This window comes from Pleurodeles waltl, chromosome 2_2 (assembly GCF_031143425.1).
Source record: "Pleurodeles waltl isolate 20211129_DDA chromosome 2_2, aPleWal1.hap1.20221129, whole genome shotgun sequence".
Lineage (NCBI taxonomy): Eukaryota > Metazoa > Chordata > Amphibia > Caudata > Salamandridae > Pleurodeles > Pleurodeles waltl.
This window is the reverse complement of record NC_090439.1, coordinates 1037079662-1037098704: the sequence shown is the minus strand read 5'-3', so window position 1 is coordinate 1037098704 and position 19043 is coordinate 1037079662. Positions and strand designations below refer to the sequence as shown.

At 54.1% G+C, this 19043-nt stretch overlaps 1 pseudogene; it reads left to right on the top strand.

Moving 5' to 3' along the window:
* Window positions 1-15161: 15161 nt before the first annotated feature.
* LOC138278229 (Golgi phosphoprotein 3 pseudogene) overlaps window positions 15162-19043 on the top strand; it is a 152145-nt pseudogene continuing 148263 nt past the window's right edge.

The following is a 19043-nucleotide window of genomic DNA, read 5'->3' as shown; positions in this document are numbered from 1 at the left end:
GTCAGTAGCCAGGAAAGGTTGGGGTAACCAGAGTCACCTAATAGCCATACACGGTGCCTCTGGAGTTGACCCATCATATCAGGGATGCGTCATGCACAGAGCCAGGGAACATAGCATTAACCTGGGAGATGTACTGGTCTGCCAAACAGACCATCTGTACATTCATCGAATGATAACTCTTCCTGTTTCTGTACACCTGTTCACTCCTGTGGGGGGGGGACCAGAGCTACATGGGTCCCATCAATGGCACCTATGACGTTGGGGATATGTCCAAGGGCATAGAAGTCACCTTTAACTGTAGGCAAATCATCCTCCACCTCAGGGAAAATGATGTATCTCCTTACGTGTTTCAGCAGGGCAGACAACACTCTGGACAAGAAGTTGGAAAACATAGGCTGGGACATCCCTGATGCCATGGCCACTGTTGTCTGAAAAGAGACACTTGCAAGGAAATGGAGCACTGACAGCACCTGCACGTCAGGGGGAATTCCAGTGGGATGGCGGATTGGTGACATCAGGTCTGGCTCCAACTGGGTACATAGTTCCTGGATTCTGGCACGGTCAAACCTGTAGGTGACGATGACATGTCGCTCTTCCATTGTCAACAGGTCCGCCAGCAGTCGGTACACCGGAGGATTCCGCCATCTTCTCCCATGTCCCAGCTGACTGCGCCTACGAAGGACAAGAGCGACGATAAAGTCAATTTTCATCCAGGTATGTACCCACAGTTACACAGAACACGACACCACACACAAAACCCTTCCTGTATGTGTGTTGAGTGTAGGCCTAGCTATGTGTGACGCAGAATCAAATGAAGCCATGTGGGCCCCTGAAATGGCGGCTGCCTGACCTCTACACTGGGACAATGGGATTGTGGGGTAACTGCGCTGGCGTTGCACACCGTGGCGGTAGGTGGTCGTAGTCCGCGGCGTAATGCTGCATTGGTTCACATAGGACCCTATGGGTCCCAGGAGCCAATGAACAGGTGCGCCGGCGGTGATGATACGCACCGCCGCGGACGTCACCGCCGCGGACATCACCGCCATTTTCTATCTGTTCAATTACTAGATACCTGACCTTCGACAGGAGAGGACCTACACTGCAAGTGCTGCTGTGACCTCGGTCTGGAAGAGACAATGGCTGCTGCGTCTGGGGAAAGGGCCCCTGCCTTCACTGCTCAGGAGTTGGCCCTCCTCCAGTACACGCTACTCTACGGTCCTCCAGACCAACAGGTTAGTACACAGGGAGCACGTTGTATGGGCTAGGCCTGGGTGGAGAGGGCTGGGTGGAAGAGGGAAGGGGGCAGAGTTCAGGGAACATTAATGCATGTCAATGAATGGGCCACATGGCTAGAGTAGGGAGGGGGGCCACCCACATCGATGGTGCAGTTGGTAATGACTTCTCTTCTTCCCTTATGCATGTCATGTAGGTCAGCGCCCACCAGAAGAGGGACATTTGGCGTTCCATCGCCAAGGACGTCTGGACCCTGGGGGCCCCCCAGAGACAGGGCACCCACTGCCCTAAAAGATGGGGGGACATTCGCCGCTGCAGCAAGAAGACGGCGGAGGCTCAGTTGGGGATGGCCTCCCAACGTGGGAAGGGTGCCCGTCGCACTATGACCCCCCTGATGTTCCGGATCCTGGCAGTGGCCTACCCGGAGTTGGATGGGCGCTTGAGGGCATCACAGCAGACAGAAGGGGGTGAGTACAACCTCATTCTGCGGACAATGCACGCAGTAGAGGGGTCTGGGTGGGGGAGGAGGGCTGTGGGTGTGCCTAGGCCAGCCAGAAATGCGTAGACTAGGACCCTCTGTAATGCAGGCCATGTGGCACTCTGCCCCACCTCAGTACAGTGCCAAGTACAGGTATAGTTGCCCCTGTGGCATCAATGTGTGCAGATGTCCACCATAGCGATGTAGGCCATATCCCAGGAATTGCATATGCAGAGGCCAGGAGCACGGCGTAATGCAGGGGGCTGCTGTGTCTGTCTTGTCCGCCAACGGTAGCGGTATGCCATGCACTCAACCTGTTCTTCTTCTGTCTCCCCCCCCCCTTTTTGTGCTCTCCCTGTTCTTTTGTGCATCAGCATCATCAGGCGGAGGTACAGTGGCACCAGAGCACGAGGGAGCTGCATCCCACATGGCCATGGAGGGCCACACCACGGACTCAGAATGCACCAGTGGGACGGAGAGCGAGGGGAGCTTCACGTCGGCCACCGGATCACCAAGCAGCGACACGGACTCGTCCGCCGATGGGGGCTCCCTTGTGGTGGCGGCACCATCTGTGCGCCCCACTTCTACAGGTACAGCTGCCATCTCCCCTACCAGCACCGCCCTCCCAGCAGCCCCTCAGCGTTCGCCCCGTGCCCGCTCACCCAGGAGGGTGGGCATCACCTTCGCCCCAGGCACCTCAGGCCCTGCCCCAGTCACCCCTGCTGCCCTCAGTGAGGAGGCCATTGCCCTCCTCAGGTCACTCACTGTTGGGCAGTCTACCATTGTGAATGCCATCCAGGGTGTAGAACGAGAGTTGCAACATGGTAATGCATTCCTGGAGGGCATTCATTCTGGTCAGGCTGCCCTTCAGCGAACCCTGCAATCTCTGGCCTCAGCACTGATGGCAGACATTGTCCCTGTGTCTAGCCTCCCCCCTCCAACCTCCTCCACCCAGACCCAATCCCCTGTACCCCAGCCCATCCCAAGCACACCATCAGACCAGCCTGCACACACGTCAACACACAAGGGCAGCTCAGGCAAACATAGGCACCACACATCCCACAGGCACGCACACAAGCACCACCCACATACATACACAGCAACATCCACTGCCTCCACTGTGTCCCCCTCCTCCTATTCTCCCTCCTCCCTCCCAGTCTCGTCTACACACGCACCTGCATGCTCCACATCTACAGGCACCAGGAATCGCACCAGGACACCCAGCACCACACCCCGCTCACCTGCACTCACCACCTCCACTGCCATTTGCACGTCCCCTGTGTCCTCTCCCAGTGTGTCTGTGACGCCCCCTCCCAAAGTACACAAACGCGGGCACCCACACACCCAACATCCATCCACCTCACGACAGCCTCCAGTACCTGCACCCAAAACACCTAAAGTGACACCTCCTACAACCACCTCCTCTTCCTCCACTCCCAGACCCCCTCCAACTACCCATCCCAGTGTTCGTCAGAAACTGTCCCTGTGTAAAGTGGACCTTTTTGCCCCCCCCCTCCAATTCATCAGTCCCGTCGTAGCGCCTCAGCCAAAAAGCCTCCAATACCAGTGGTGCCTGTTCAAGGTATGTGGAGTGCACCGCCCACCAGGGCAGGCAGTATGACCCGGAGCCAAGGCACTGGCAGCCCACCCCCTGTAAAGGCTCTGAAATTGGAAAGTGGACGACGGGACCGTGTGAAGACTCCTAGTGGGAAAACAACTCACAGGGGTCCCAAGGGGATTGGAGAGTCAGCTGTGACTCCACCAAAGGTGGGGAAGGGCCAGAGGAAGTCTGCCCAGCCTGTTGTGAGTCTCACGGCGGAGAAGGGCGGCATCATTCCCGCCGGTCGAGACGCCACCGCCAGCACCGTCGTCACTGGTCAGGAGACCACCGCCCAAGTCATTGCCCAGGAGGGCCCAAGTATCGTCACTGGTCAGGAGACCACCGCCCAAGTCATTGCCCAGGAGGGCCCAAGTATCGTCACTGGTCAGGAGACCACCGCCGGAGTCAGTGCCCAGGAGGGCCCAAGTATCGTCACTGGTCAGGAGACTACCGCCACCGCCGGAGTCAGTGCCCAGGAGGGCCCAAGTATCGTCACTGGTCAGGAGACCACCGCCGGAGTCAGTGCCCAGGAGGGGCCAAGTATCGTCACTGGTCAGGAGACCACCGCCGGAATCAGTGCCCATGAGGGCCCAAGTATCGTCACTGGTCAGGAGACCACCGCCACCGCCGGAGTCAGTGCCCAGGAGGGCCCAAGTATCATCACTGGTCAGGATACCACCGCCCAAGTCATTGCCCAGGAGGGCCCAAGTATCGTCACTGGTCAGGAGACCACCGCCGGAGTCAGTGCCCAGGAGGGCCCAAGTATCGTCACTGGTCAGGATACCACCGCCCAAGTCATTGCCCAGGAGGGCCCAAGTATCGTCACTGGTCAGGAGACCACCGCCGGAGTCAGTGCCCAGGAGGGCCCAAGTATCGTCACTGGTCAGGAGACCACCGCCGGAGTCAGTGCCCAGGAGGGACCCGGCTGCCGCAGCCCCGGTGCGCTATGAGGGAACGCCATGCCACACACCAAAGCCCGGTCTGGGTATCGTCATGCCACACACCAATGCCCAGTCTAAGGATCGTCATGCCACACACCAATGCCCGTTCCAGACACCGCCATGGGAAAGCACCGCTGAACAGGGCAAGCACTGCCATGGCAAAGCACCGCTGAACAGTCCAGAGACCGCCATGGCAAAGCACAGCTGAACAGTCCAGAGACCGCCATGGCAAAGCACCACTGAACAGGGCATGCACCGGGTAAGAATGTAAAGACCACCACATCAAGCATCCTTATCCCATGTACATCTGGGACAGTGACGGGACAGGAACTTTCACGAGGAGACTGATCCAGTCTGGCCACCAGTCCCCCTCCAGAGCCACTGGCGGATGTTATCTACTTGAGAGACTGTGGCTTTGCACTCCCCAGGATATGGCAGTGGGCAACCCACCCAGTGTAGAGACTTGAGAGACTGTGGATCTGGCTTTGCAGTCATCCGGCTGAGGTGCCCCCCCTTCCCTTCCCCCTGAGGTGCCTGTAGTATTTCTATCTGATGCCCCGGCAGTGTTCTCTCCGATTGAGGACAGGTATCTTTTGTGGGCCTCGCCCATGCTTTTTTGGACTAGTGGTGCACGGACATTGCTATGTGCATATCTGCACTACTTCTCGTAATGTATATATTTCTGGCAGATTTTCTTATATATCTGTATATTTCTGACAGACATGTATATTGATACATTACAATGTTTGAACAGATTTCGCTTTGTCTTTGAATTCTTCCGGTGGGATTGTGGGTTGTTACTGTGATTTTTTTGGATGCATTGGTGTGTATGTTGTAATATGTGAGGGTGGGGGTGGGGGTGGGAGTGTTTCGTGGGTGTCCCCCTAACTTTTGCCTCCCTCCTCCCCCATGTCGTAGGTGCTGTACTCACCATTGTCTTCGGCCACGCCGCTGTTGGTCTTCGTAGATGAGTAGGAATACAAGGGCTGGAAGAATGTGTAATTCGGGCTCCATGGAGTCCTCGTTCCTTGTGGGATGTGTTGAGGTGAGCGTTTTCCCATTGCAGTAACTGTTTCCGCCGTGTTTTTATCCTCGGTGAATCCGCCCCGGAAAACGTGGCGGATTGGTGGGTTGTGATACTATGGGCGGTACATTGTCTTCCGCCTGTCTGTTGGCGGTGTCCGCCGCGCTGCTTGTCTGTACCGCCGTGGCGGGCGGTGTGTTAAAGTGGCTGTCTTTGTTGGCGGTTTCCGCCAGGGTCATAATTCCCTTTTTTTGGTCGGCCGGCCTGATTGCGGTATTGCCGCACCTTTAACACCGTCCGCCAGGGTTGTAATGACCCCCATTGTGTCTGCTGAGGGTTAGTGCCTGAGATGGATGGGAGTGTATGTGTCCCAACATGTATATTTTTCCTGGAATTGACATCTTTTTTTTTTTTTGCCCTCCCCGTGCTGTTGAGTCCTTGTGTGCTTTAGCATCATATGGCGAGGGAGCTGAGGCACCAGCGAGTGGGGATGCTGCAGCCCACGGGATTCAGGAGGCATAGTGCACCAACGCTGAGGGACCAGTGGGTTGGAGGACGAGGGAAGTACCACCTCCTCCGATGGCAGCTCCCTGGTGGTGGTGGAGGACCCTACTGGGCCCACCCCTTCTTTGCCATCTTCCTCCACCCATATACCATCACCGCCCTCCCAGTAGCTCCCCACAGAGTTGCCCGTGCCCGCTCACCCAGGAGGGTGGGCGTCTCCTTCACTATTGACCTCCTGAGAAATATCCAGGGGCTGGCATTTGAGATGCAGCAATGCATTGCCTACCTGGAAGGCATTTCTGGTGCCATGCCTGGCCTATACATATCTTTTCAGGCTCTGGCGTCCTCTTTGACGGCAGCCAGTGTCCCTGGTCTTTGCCGTCCCCCCTCCCACCACCTATACCCCTTCCAGCACCCCACTCCCTTCACCCATCCCAAGCACACATATAGACATCCATGCACTCAAATCAACACACAAGAAGCACAAAGAAAAACGCAAGCACTACACATCTCACCACATGCAGGCACACACCGAACATACCAAAGCAGACACACCCACATCCATCTCCCCCACTGTGTCACCCTTCCCCTCCTCCCTGTCTGTCACCTCACCATGCACACCCACATGCACTGCACCCTCAGTCACTGCTGCTGCCACCATTCTTGCAGTCACCACAACAGCTGACAACCAGTCATGCACCCCAGACACCACACCTGCACTCACCACAACTACATTCACAGGCACTTGCAGCACACTCACCAGACCTGCAGACAACCACACAACCTCCATATACACTGGCATCTTGTCTTCTCCCACTGTGTCCACCCCCCCAAAACACACAAATGCTCACACTCATCCACTCCACACACATCCACCAAATATAAGCATACTAAACAGGCACTTGCATCCACGTCCAGCACACCTACACCTCGTACTTCCACTCCCAAACTTGTCTCCAAAACCCCTCCAGCTGCATCTGAGAAGCTTTTCCTCTCCTGTGTTGACCTGTTTGAACCCACTGGCCCACCCCGTCTTTTCCCTAAATGTTCCCTTGGCCTCCCACAGTCCACTCCTTCCTCTTCAAAGGCCTCCCCAGTCCACCCTTCCCATTCCCGTATCCCTTCCCCAAGGAGGAAGAAGGCCTGTGTTGCCCCTGGTCCCTCTGCCTCCTCCGGTCCATGCTGACTCCTCCTGCTTCCAAGGGCAAGCCTCCAAAACCTAAGCCCAAGACCCCCCTTCCAAACCTGAGTCCCCACCCCACCACCCTCTGTCCCTGATCCCTGAGGTGCCTGGCTGCCCCATTGATGCCCTTTCTCAGTGGAGGACTTTTTTCATCATAGGAGTCAAGTGTGGGCTACATTTGCCCTTCTGGGACTTCAGTATGGACCAGCCTATGGCCTTGTTTGTACATTAATAATTATTTGTTTAAAATAAATTTTAGTGCCCAGCAGACATGTTGGTGCAATAGTGACCCATTGTGCAACGTTTCACTGTGGGGGTGTGGTGTGCACAGGTGTGTGCATTGATACAGGTATTTGTTGGCTTGTTTCTGGTAAGTACATTTTGTTAGGGTATGTATGGCTTGGGGTGGTGGGAGGGGTTGGGTGTGCGTTGCAGTGTGAGTGTGGTGGGTGGTGTGTAATTGTGCCCTTTCCTCCCATGTGTGTTAGGCTGCGGTACTTACCATCGTCGTCTTCGTTGGTGGTCACAGACCTGGAGAATATATAGCATGGAGAAGCAGTGGGATTATTTCCAACTCTCGCTCCATGTCGGTGTCGGCTTGTTCACTGTGCCTCTGGTGAGTGTTTCTCTTTATATGGGTCGTTTCCACCAAGCTTTGGGTGGCGGTGGTTCCTGCCCCAGAACTGATGGCGGTGTGGCATTTCATTGTATGTTCGGTGGGTAGGGGCTTTCTGCATGGCTGACGATGGTCTCTGCCGTCATCGACGGCGCTACCAAAATGACGGTGAGTGGCTGAGCCTGCTGACTGCTTCTCATGTGCTTCATTACATGGCGGTCAGGACCGCCAGCCTGTTGGCGGTAGTTACTGCGACCGCCGACGGGGTGGTCTTTCCCATCAGGTTCATAATGACCACCTTAAATTCTTCAAGAAAACTCCTTGTGCGCAGAAAATCGCCGTACAGCCTGCTGAAAATGATGCACAGCTTGCCCTGTGACGAGAAAATCGCCACACAGCTGAACGAGAACGACGCAGCCTGACTTCCCTAGCGAAGATCAACGTAGTGCCTGCATTGCGACCGGAAATTCGACACACAGCCCTATTGGATCTTGAGTGAAGAATCGGTGCAGTGCCTTCCATGCGGTAGAAAATTTGACGCATCGCCAACCGGATCAATGCAACACCTGTGACTTATTCCTGCACGCTCAGGATTTTCCCCCGTATCGTCCCTGGGCATCAAAAGAACACCGCATCTCAGTGAGGATCCAAGACTGTGCACCGGAAATCAATGCAAAACCCCTTGCAGCGTGGAAAGAAATGATGCATTGCCTGTGCTGCTTCGAAAAATCAAACGCCCACCTAATTTTTCCATGCATCTTCTCCTCTGCAGTCTCTGTGTGTCGTAATTTCGACGCAAATCAGGTATTTTGTTTAAACAAGAGACAACTGTTGATTTTTAAGATCTAAGACTCTTTTTAAACTTGCAAAAGTGATATCCCAATTTGTGCTTATTGAATCTTTATTGTTTTGACCTAAATTTAAACCAGATAAATATCTTCTATTTTTCTAAACCTGTGTGGTGATGTTTGTAGTGTTTTCACTGTGTTATTGCATGATATATTGCACAAATACTATACACATTGTTTTCTAAATTAAGCCTGACTGCTCAGTACCAAGCTAACAGAGGGTGGGCACAGGATACTTTGGATTGTGTGTGACTTACCCTCACTAGGATTGTAGTCCCTTATTGAACAAGGGTGTGTACCTCTTTCAACTAGAGACCCCATTTCGAACACCAACACTACTCACCTTGGGATACAACACATTTGGATCATTTCATACTCCAGCCCATATACAAAATGCTATAAGTCTGGCTGCAATTGCACTTACGTCAAACCCCTTGCTGTTACTCCTAGGATATGTTAAAGATGTCCTGTCGAGTGTCCGCAGATTCACCACAATTGCATTGCTGCTCGCGAAGTGTGGATTAGCATTGCATTGGGGAATCATACCTTGTCCCACTGGCTCGAGTAGCTGAAAAGTATGCTATACTGTAACACAATTAGTGATGCCTACGCCTCATTACAACCACCATGTTCCTGACCCAAGGACATCTGGCAGCCCTTGCATGAATATTTACTGACAATAGAGCCCAACACACCAGACTGAATCGGTGGCCTTTCCTCCCTGTAATGTGACCCCTGCCCCCATACCGTTACACCATGCACTGTCTCACGATTCATATGTTATTGACACCGCTGACCTGAGGTCCAAATTCAAAACCTAGATTGCCACTGAACCCAAACCTCAATGACAATCACCTCATTGTGTATATTGATCTGCACTATAATTTGTTATAAAGGCCTGGATGCTGCTGTGTTGTTAGTATTTGATTTCTTACATGTCAGCACTATATGTCCCAAGATGCAAAATACGATGCAAGAAAATGCAGTGGACTGAAGCCAGAAGTTCAAAAGCAGGTGCACCTACAAGAGATGAGGAAATGACTGGAGAGGAAGCCAGGCAACAGGTAAGTGGTATCTAGGAAACATCGACAACTGTAACAGGCACCAGGCAGGAGGTAAGCAGGTTTCAGGAACATCGCAACCGAAGCGGACGCCAGGCAGCAGGTAAGCAGGATCCAGGGATATCGACTAGGGACTCGCAACGACGAGCAGTTGTTCAGGTGCAGCCTGCAGCTCAGTTTGGGAATGGGGCTTTGTTTTTTGGTTCTTTCTTTTTTTGTTTCCGTACTATCTAGTCCACCAGACCACAGGCCTTTGGATATTGGTGGTCTTACATTGGAAGCAAATAAACAGATTTAAACCTTTAAGAGTCCAGTATATCTATTGTCCTCATTATGACATTGGCGGTAAATCCCATTTACCGCCATGCTGACTGCCGCCAACATACCACCCCTGCGGCGGATGTTCGTTCACCATATTGTGACACACATACACCAATCTGTCACTATTCAGCCACATACACAAATCAGCCAGTCCAAAGGTCAGTGAAAAACTGGCGGTATCAAAATCCACACCGTTATGCCAACAGAACAACGCCCACCACATTATGACCCACGAATCACCACCGAGGACATTCAATGGCGGCAAACCATTGGCGGTACATACTGCAGTGCTCAAAATACACACGCACATACAAACCAACACCACATTGGACAATTCAAACAACACACACCTGACAACCATACGAACACCACACCCACACAACCACACCACTATAAAACACACACCCACATCACCCACAACCCTTTACGACTACAAACCATTGGCATGAGACAGACACCAAGACCACAGACAAAACCAGAGCCTCACACTACTTACACCCATACACCACTCACGCACCCCACATCACACACCCAAACACATCACCCTACACACCCTCACCTACACACCTCAAACAACACCCATGGCACCACAAAGACACCCCCGATTCACAAAGGAGGAGCTAAGGGTCATGGTGGAGGAAATCATCGGGAAGAGCCACAGCTATTTGGAGCACAGGTGCAGCAGATATCGATAGCTATGAAGATTGAGCTATGGTGGAGAATCGTGGACAGGATCAATGCCATGGGACAGCACCCAAGAACTAGGGATGGCATCAGCAAGAGGTGGAACAACCTACAGGGGAAGGTACGTTCCATTGCAGCAAGACGCCAACTCGCTGTACAGAGGACTGGCGGTGGACCCTCACCTCCTCTCCCACAACTAACAACATGGGAGGAGCAAATCTTGGCAATCATGCATCCTGAGGGCCTGGACGGAGTAGGAGGAGGACTGGACTCTGGTAAGTCAACTCTCTACTTCTCCCACCCCCTATATGCATGCCATCACATACCCCCACCCTTACCCTCACTCCCATCACTCTACCACTTCCCACACACCCCACAATCGCATCTCACTTATCTCAATGCCAAGTCCTGCATGCATACCAATGCATGGACACCACTCACAGACCTGCATAGACACCTATCACTAAAGCATGCACACTACGGATATCAGCTATCCCACCATATACCAACTTACACAAGTAAAAGCTGCCAGGGCAAATACAACCAAAGAGGGCAAGTCATGGGTGCACAATATGTCAGACACAGAAACAACAGCACAGCATTTACATCCTCGCAGGTACCCCAGCCAATGTCAGTGGAGAGGAGGTGCCAGCAATATCCAGTCCCCCAACAGAAGAGGCCCACAGTGATGACTGCAATTCTAGTCTTCTGGATCTGGATGACCAACCTGGCCCATCAGGGACCTCTGGACAGCCGGTTACCCAGGCCCAGTCACACACCACCACAGAGCCTTGCCCCTGAGGAAACACCACCACAGCACCCACCCAGCGTACCCACACCTCTGTCCCCAGGACACGTCAATCAGCAGTGTGTCCACCGCTACAGGGACCCCAGGCCACCCCTCATACCCAAGACAATCAGGGACCTGGGGTCAGTGGCAGTGGGCACACGGTTCAGGCGACAGAGGCACAGGCCAACAGGGAAACTAGGAGAACTGCTGTGTGCCAGGTACAGGACAGATCATGGGAGCATATCAACATTCCCAGGACACAATGAGCCAGACCCTGGACAATGTGCAAAAGAACAGGCTGCTGCAGGAGGGACAGTACCAGGGGATTAGGGAGGACTTGCAGGTCATTATCAACACTCTGATCTCCATTGCGGGGGTGCTAGCAGACATGGCCAACATTATTAGGGAGGCAGTCTCACACCACCGGGCCCCTGCCACTAGCCAGGTATCTGAACAGCCTTTCGCCTCCGCTGCCGCTAGTGGCCAGGAGGCCCCGCCACAGGACCAACAGGCCACCAGCACCCCTCCCTCTGCAGAAGGTGAGACACCCGCAAACATTCCCTGCGATCCAGACAGAAGCCAGAGACACTTGCCAAGGCCCCCCCCAGGGAATGAGACTCTCCTGATTGTCACCCTTGTGTCCCACTCTGTCACCCTGTCCACCTTGTACTGCCATTGCTCCCCTTCCTCTGTCCTCTTGGACAATGCACCTGTGCTACAAATAGACTGGAACTATCCACTGGACTTTCCTCCATCATCACCCCATCCCATTGCACTTGCCCCTCCATATTTTAGCTCTTCAATAAACTCCCCTGGAAAAAAAAAAAAAATGAGTGTGTCAAAATTTTAAATTATGTAATCATTTCAACAGCTACAGACATTGCAATTCAACTGTACAGAAAATGAGCAAAGGTGTATGACCTGTAGCTAGCTTGCATTTAGGACAGTGCTAAGGTTTAGAGAGATCAAGTCTGTGTATCCAGCACAGTATGATATAGCCCCTATATACACACTTGTAATGTAATAGTTGTAAGCTTGCATTGCGTGTGACCCTCTAGCAGTTACCTAGTATAGATAGCCAATCATGGTCCCGCAATTCCGTTCCTAGATTGTTCTCCCACCAGGAGCATATGTGAGGTCACTAACATCTGTAAAATGAATTGCCAAAGGGTAAAGTAAGTGGGCATAGAAGTGGGAAATAACAGCATGCCAGTGCCACAGAAATTCCAAAACTTGTCATTGAAATGTGAAGTAACACTGTCTTACCTGTGTGTCATTGGAAGTACTGTCTGATGACTGATGTTCTGTTGTCCTCATCCTCATCCTCTGCCTCCTCATCCTCACTGTCCATAGGGTCCACTGCTGCCACACGGGCATCTCCAGCCTCCTCCTCCTGCAGAAAAGGCACATGGCGTCTCAGGGCAAGGTTGTGCAACATGCAGCATGCCACTACAATCTGGCAGACCTTCTTGGGTGAGTAGCACAAGGGTCCACCTGTTAGATGGAGGCACCGGAACATGGCCTTCAGGAGGCCAAAGGTCCTTTCTATTATCCTTCTAGTTCACCCATGTGCCTCATTATAATGTTCTTCTGCCCTGGTCCTGGTATTCCTCACAGGGGTCAGTAGCCATGAGAGGTTTGGGTAACCAGAGTCACTCAAAGTATTGAGGGACAACATTTAGCCACACACTATCCTATATGGCCCACACCATACCCATACACCAACATATACTGGGTGGGCACCCGGGCTCACCTATTAGCCACACCCTGTGCCTCTGTAGTTGGCCCATCACATTTGGGATGCTGCTATTCCTCAGGACAAAGGCATCATGCACCGACCCAGGATACTTAGCATTGACGTGGGAGATGTACTGGTCCACCAAGTGACCCGTGACCTATTTTGAGGTTAGGAGAGCTCCCCACTCTGCGCAGCTCCACCTGACTGTGCCCGTGTCTGCTTCCCCGCCCTCGCTGCTGCTGTGAGTTCGAGGCCCTCCTCCACCCGCAGGCTCCCGCCAGTGCCTCATCCCTTGTGGCCAGTGGTGAGCCGTAAGTATTGTGTGTCTGCCTTTGTGTCTGCTTTTCAACTTTTTCTGCCTCTGTACTGTTTTCTCTGCTTTTTTGGGGCTTTTTCTGCCTCTTTACTGTTTTCTCTGCTTTTGGCGCTTTCATGCTCTCTCTCTGTGTCTCCTTTGCCTCACCTGCTCCCCCTTCGCTCTTCCCGCCGCTGTGTCCTCTGCAGCCCCGCCCCCTCGCTCGCCCATTCGTGCTTCGCCTCCCAGCTGTTCCTTCCTCCCACCCCCCCTCTTAATGGTGGCCGTGCCACTGGAGCACCGGAGGCGCATCAGTGGCAAGCCCGTCTGCATCCATTTGTGCCTGGACTGCGCTCAGCGCCAGACCCCCCTGCCCCCTGTTACCCCCACGTCACCCGACGGCACTACGACGCCAACACCCTCCACACCCTCAATGCCGGCCGATCAGCCACCTGCTTCCAGGCCTCCCCGAAGCTCATCCATGTACCCTTTTCCTGCCAGAGCTGCAGCTTCACCAGCCCCTGAGCCACCACCCCGCCCACCAGAGCCGGACGCAACCACCTCAGATGCATCCTTCTCAACACCCGCTGCACCCACAAGCATGCCATCGAACTCTGGGACCTTCTCGACTCATCCTCCCCGGACATCGCCTTCCAGATGGAGATCTGGATCAACCCATCCTCAGCACCCGACATCGCCATAGCCATCCCGGACAGCTACAAGATCACCCGCATAGACCGCACCAACAGACCGGGAGTAGGGATCGCCATCGTCCCCAGAACACCATCAGAATTTCGACCAACACCGAAGACACCCTCAGCACCACCGAACACATGCACTTCCAGATCCACTTTGATCCCAATGACCACACTCAGAGGAACCCTCATCTACAGATCCCCTGGACCTCGACCGCAGTTCAGTGACTCCATCGCCGACGTCGTCAGCATGCTAGCCCTTGCTTCTACAGACTACATCCTCCTCGGAGACCTGAACTTCCACCTCAAGAACACTAATGACAGCAACTCTACTGCCCTGCTCGACAACCTCACCAACCTCTGACTCAAACAGCTTGTCACGTCACCCACCCATTCAGCCGAACACACGCTCGACCCCATCTTCTCCGCCAGCAGCCACGTCACCTTCAGCCACACCACCGAACTCCACTAGATGGACCACCGCTGCATTCACTTCATCTTTGAGAAACCCACCACGCACCACCACCTGCAACGGATCCCCTGCGGCAGCTGGAACAAGGTCACCAACGACCAGCTGATCTCCGCCCTCGCCCGAGCCTCACCAGCCGACACCACCGACACAGCTGCCCACAACCTCAGGCAATGGATCGATGACTGCGCCAATGCTCTGGCCCCGATCAAGAAACCATCCTACAACTGCACTGTCTGAAAGGCCACCTGGTTCACCGCTGACCTCCAGACCTCCAAACAGACATGCTGAAAACTTGTGAAGAAGTGGCGCCACGAACAGACACCGGTCACCCACACGGCCCTCAAGAACGCCATCTGCAGGCACCACCAGCTCATCCGGACCGCCAAGAGATCCTCCATCAAGGAACGCATCGACAACTACGTGCACAACAGCAAAGAGCTTTTCAACATCATGAAGGAACTCTCCAACCCCAGCTCCAGCACCAACGACATCCCACCTTCGCAAGACCTCTGCGACTCCCTAGCCACCTTCTTTCACCGCAAGATCGCAGACATCCAGGACAGCTTCAACACCAAGACCCCACCGGAAGTCGCCAGCACCTCAGACTCACTGCCCCCCAGCCACACCAACCTCCTGCTCTCCTGGACTCACGTCAATGACGATGATACCACCAAAGTCATGAAGACCATTCACTCCGTCTCACCATCTGACCCCTGCCCGCAGCACATCTTCAACAAAGCGAGCTCCATCATCCCCCCCCAACTATGGATAATCATCAACAGCTCCTTCGAGACCGCCACCTTCCTGAAAAGCTGGAAGCATGCCGAGATCAACGCCTTACTCAAGAAACCCAAGGCGTACCCAAAGGACCTAAAAAAATATCGGCCCATCTCCCTGCTCCTGTTCCTGGCAAAGGTCATCGAGAAGATCGTCAACAGGCAACTGACCCACTTCCTTGAGGAAAACAACACTCTGGGCCCATCCCAATCCGGTTTTCGCAGCAACCACAGCATCGAGACCGCCTTCATCGCCACTGACGACATCAGGACCCTGCTGGACAAAGGTGAAACAGTGGCCCTCATCCTCCTGGACCTCTTGGCCGCCTTCGACACCATCTGCCACCACACCCTACGCACATGCTTCCACGACGCAGGGATCCACGACAAAGCCCTGGACTGGATCACCTCTTTCCTCACCGGCAGAACACAGAGACTCCGCCTCCCTCCTTTCCGATCTGAAGAGAAGACCATCTGCGGTATACCCCAAGGATCTTCCCTCAGCCCGACCCTCTTCACCGTCTACATGGCACCGCTCACCAACATCGTCCGATCTCACAACCTCAACATCGTCTCATACGCTGACGACACCCAGCTGATGCTCTCCCTCACCAAAGACCCCGCCACTGCCAAAACTAACCTCCACGTAGAAATGAAGGCCATCGCCATCTGGATGGAGAAGTCGCCTACAACTTAACTCAGACAAGACGGAGGTCCTCATCCTCGGCTCCACCCCTTCCACCTGGGACGACTCCTGGTGGCCGACCACACTGGGAGCCGCACCAAGGCCCACCAACCACCCACGCAACCTGGGGTTCATCCTAGACTCATCGCTCTCAATGACCCAACAAGTCAATGCCGTCTCATCCTCCTGCTTCAACACCCTCGTCATGCTCCACAAGATCTACAGGTGGACCCCCACCGAAACCAGAGGGATGGTCACCCAGGCCCTCGTCAGCAGCAGACTGGACTACGACAACGCCCTCTACGCGGGAACCACGGCCAATCTCCAGAAAAGACTGCAACGCATACAGAACGCCTCCGCATGCCTCATCCTCGACATCCCCTGCTGCAGCCACATCACAGCCCACCTGAGAGATCTACACTGGCTCCCCATCAACAAGAGGATCACCTTCAAGCTCCTCACCCACGCCCACAAAGCACTCCACAACGCCGGACCAGCATACCTCAATGAACGCAACTCACCTTCTACACCCCGAACCAACAGCTCAGCTCCGCCGACCTCGCCACCGTTCCACACATCTACGGGATAACAACCGGCGGCAGGTCATTCTCCTACCTCACCACCAAGACCTGGAACACCCTCCCCATCCACTTACGGCAGACCAAGGACCTGCTCACCTTCAGGAGACACCTCAAGACCTGGCTGTTCGAGTAGTAGCAGCTCCCCCACACTCCCCTCAAAGTGCCTTCAGACCCTCGCGGGTGAGTAGCGTGCTTTAAAAATGTACTGATTGATTGATTCATTCATTCATAGAGTGGAAACTCTTACAATTTCTGAACACCTGTTCATTTTGACGGTGGGGACAAATGCAATATGTGTTCCATCAATCGCCCCAATTATTTTGGGGATATGTCCCATTGCATAGAACTCGGCCTTCACTGTGGCCAAATCTTCAACCTGGGGGAAAACAATGTAGCTGCACATGTGTTTAATCAGGGCAGACAACACTCTGGTCAGCACTATTGAGAACATTGGCTGTGACATTCCTGCTGCCAAGCCCATTGTCATTTGGAAAGTGCCAGGAAATGGAGCACTGATAGAACTTGAACAAGAGGGGGGATCCCAGTGCGGTGACGGATAGCAGATATCAGGACAGGCTCCAATTGGGCACACAGCTCTGTGATTGTGACCCTGTCAAGTCTATAGGTGAGGATGATGTGCCTGTCCTCCATTGTTGCCAAGTCCACCAGGGGTCTGTACACGGGGGTATGTCTCCATCTCCTATTCATCCACAGCGGTAGCAATCTATGGGGAAAAAGAGTGAGGAGCCGGTCACAAACTGAACAATGGGGCTACAACAGAACTTTGCATGCTGCTAACATGCCATGGGTAAGTATGACTAGTATAGTATGTCCAGTTTTCAACAGTGATGCAGCAAATATCCTGGGCCTGCCCCCCACCCTCTCTGAAATGGCGTCTGCCTGTCCTGTCTGGAGGGAGAGGTGGAAGTGAGGTAATTCCGCTGATGTTGTGCGCCGTTGCGGGAGGCGGTCGGAAACAGCCTTGCTACTCCTCATTGAGTAACATTGGGCCCTATGGGGTACAGTGGCCAATGGGGATCTATGCACGTGGTGACGGTATCCACTGCCACGGACGTGACCGCCATTTTCTATCATATTCCCTCACTTGCTACCTGATGATCCACAGGAGAGGACCTACACTGCTTGTGCTGCTGTGACCTGTGTCTTGAACCTACCATGGCCCATGTGACTGGGCAAAGGGCCCCTGCCTTCACTTCAGCTGGGTTGGAGAGACTGGTGGATGGGGTCCTACCCCAGTACTGATGGCTGTATGGGCCTCCAGACCAACAGGTGAGTACACAATGGGAACGATGCATGTGGCATGTATGCATGGAGTTGTGTGTGAAGGCCTCAGGTAAGAGGGGTGGGTGGATGTCCTCTGGGCAGCATGATGGTTGTGTGCTATGCCATGTGTGTGAAAATGGTGATGTGAAGGGGCATTGTGGGCCATAAGTGTAACAGGCAGGACTGTTTGACTAATACTATTTTCCTGTGTGTATTTCCTCTGCAGATCAGCGACCATCAAAAGAAGGGTATATGGTGTGCCATCGCCAAGGTCGTGCAGACCCTGGGCGTCTATGGCAGGTGGAGCACCCACTGTCGGAAACAGCGGGAGGACCTGAGACGCTGGGCACAGAAGATGGCGGAGGCCCAGCTGGGGATGGCCCTCCAACGCAGAAGGGGTGCCCGTCGAACTCTGACCCACCTGATGGCCCGCATACTAGTAGTGGTCTATCCTGAGCTGGATGGGCACTTGAGGGCATCACAGCAGCCACAAGTGGGTGAGTACCGTGCCCAGAATTACAACATACGCATGGTATGGTGGTATCTGAGTGGGGGTTGTGTGTGAGTGGGTGCCCCTAGGCCAGGCCTGAGATTGCAGCATAGGTCCCCTGGTGGCTAGGGTTCTGAAGGGATAATCCTGCTACCTAGTTTGTAAACATCCACTACTGGTCAGGGCTGCGTGGGTCCCAGGTGTGCCGCATTTGGCTGTGTGTGCCCCTCCCCATGCCTTGGATGCTAACTTTTTCTCTGGTAGTGCTATGGCATATTGCGTAGGCCTGTTCCCTGTGTGTGAGGGTGCTGTGTACACCAATGGTGGTGTTGTTGAAGCCACTGACCAACTGTATCCTTTATCTCCCCCCCTTATTCTTTTGTCATCCTGTCCGTATGTGCATTAGCATCATCTGGCAGAGGAGCAGAGGCACCGGTGACAGAGAGAGCTGTATCCCACAGTTCCCAGGAGGCAGAGTCCACCGACTCTGAGGGCACCAGTGGGATGGAGGGCGAGGGGAGCACCACGGTAGAGACCGGAGGGGACAGTTCAGACACAGATACCTCCTCCGATGGAAGCTCCCTGGTGGTGGTGGATACCTCTGTGACCATGCCAGCTACAGGTACAACTGCCACGCCGCGTACCGGCACCGCCCTCCCAGGAGCCCCTCATCGAGTTGCCCGTGCCTGCTCACCCCGGAGGGTGGGCATCTCCTACGCCCCAGGCACCTCAGGCCCTGCCCAG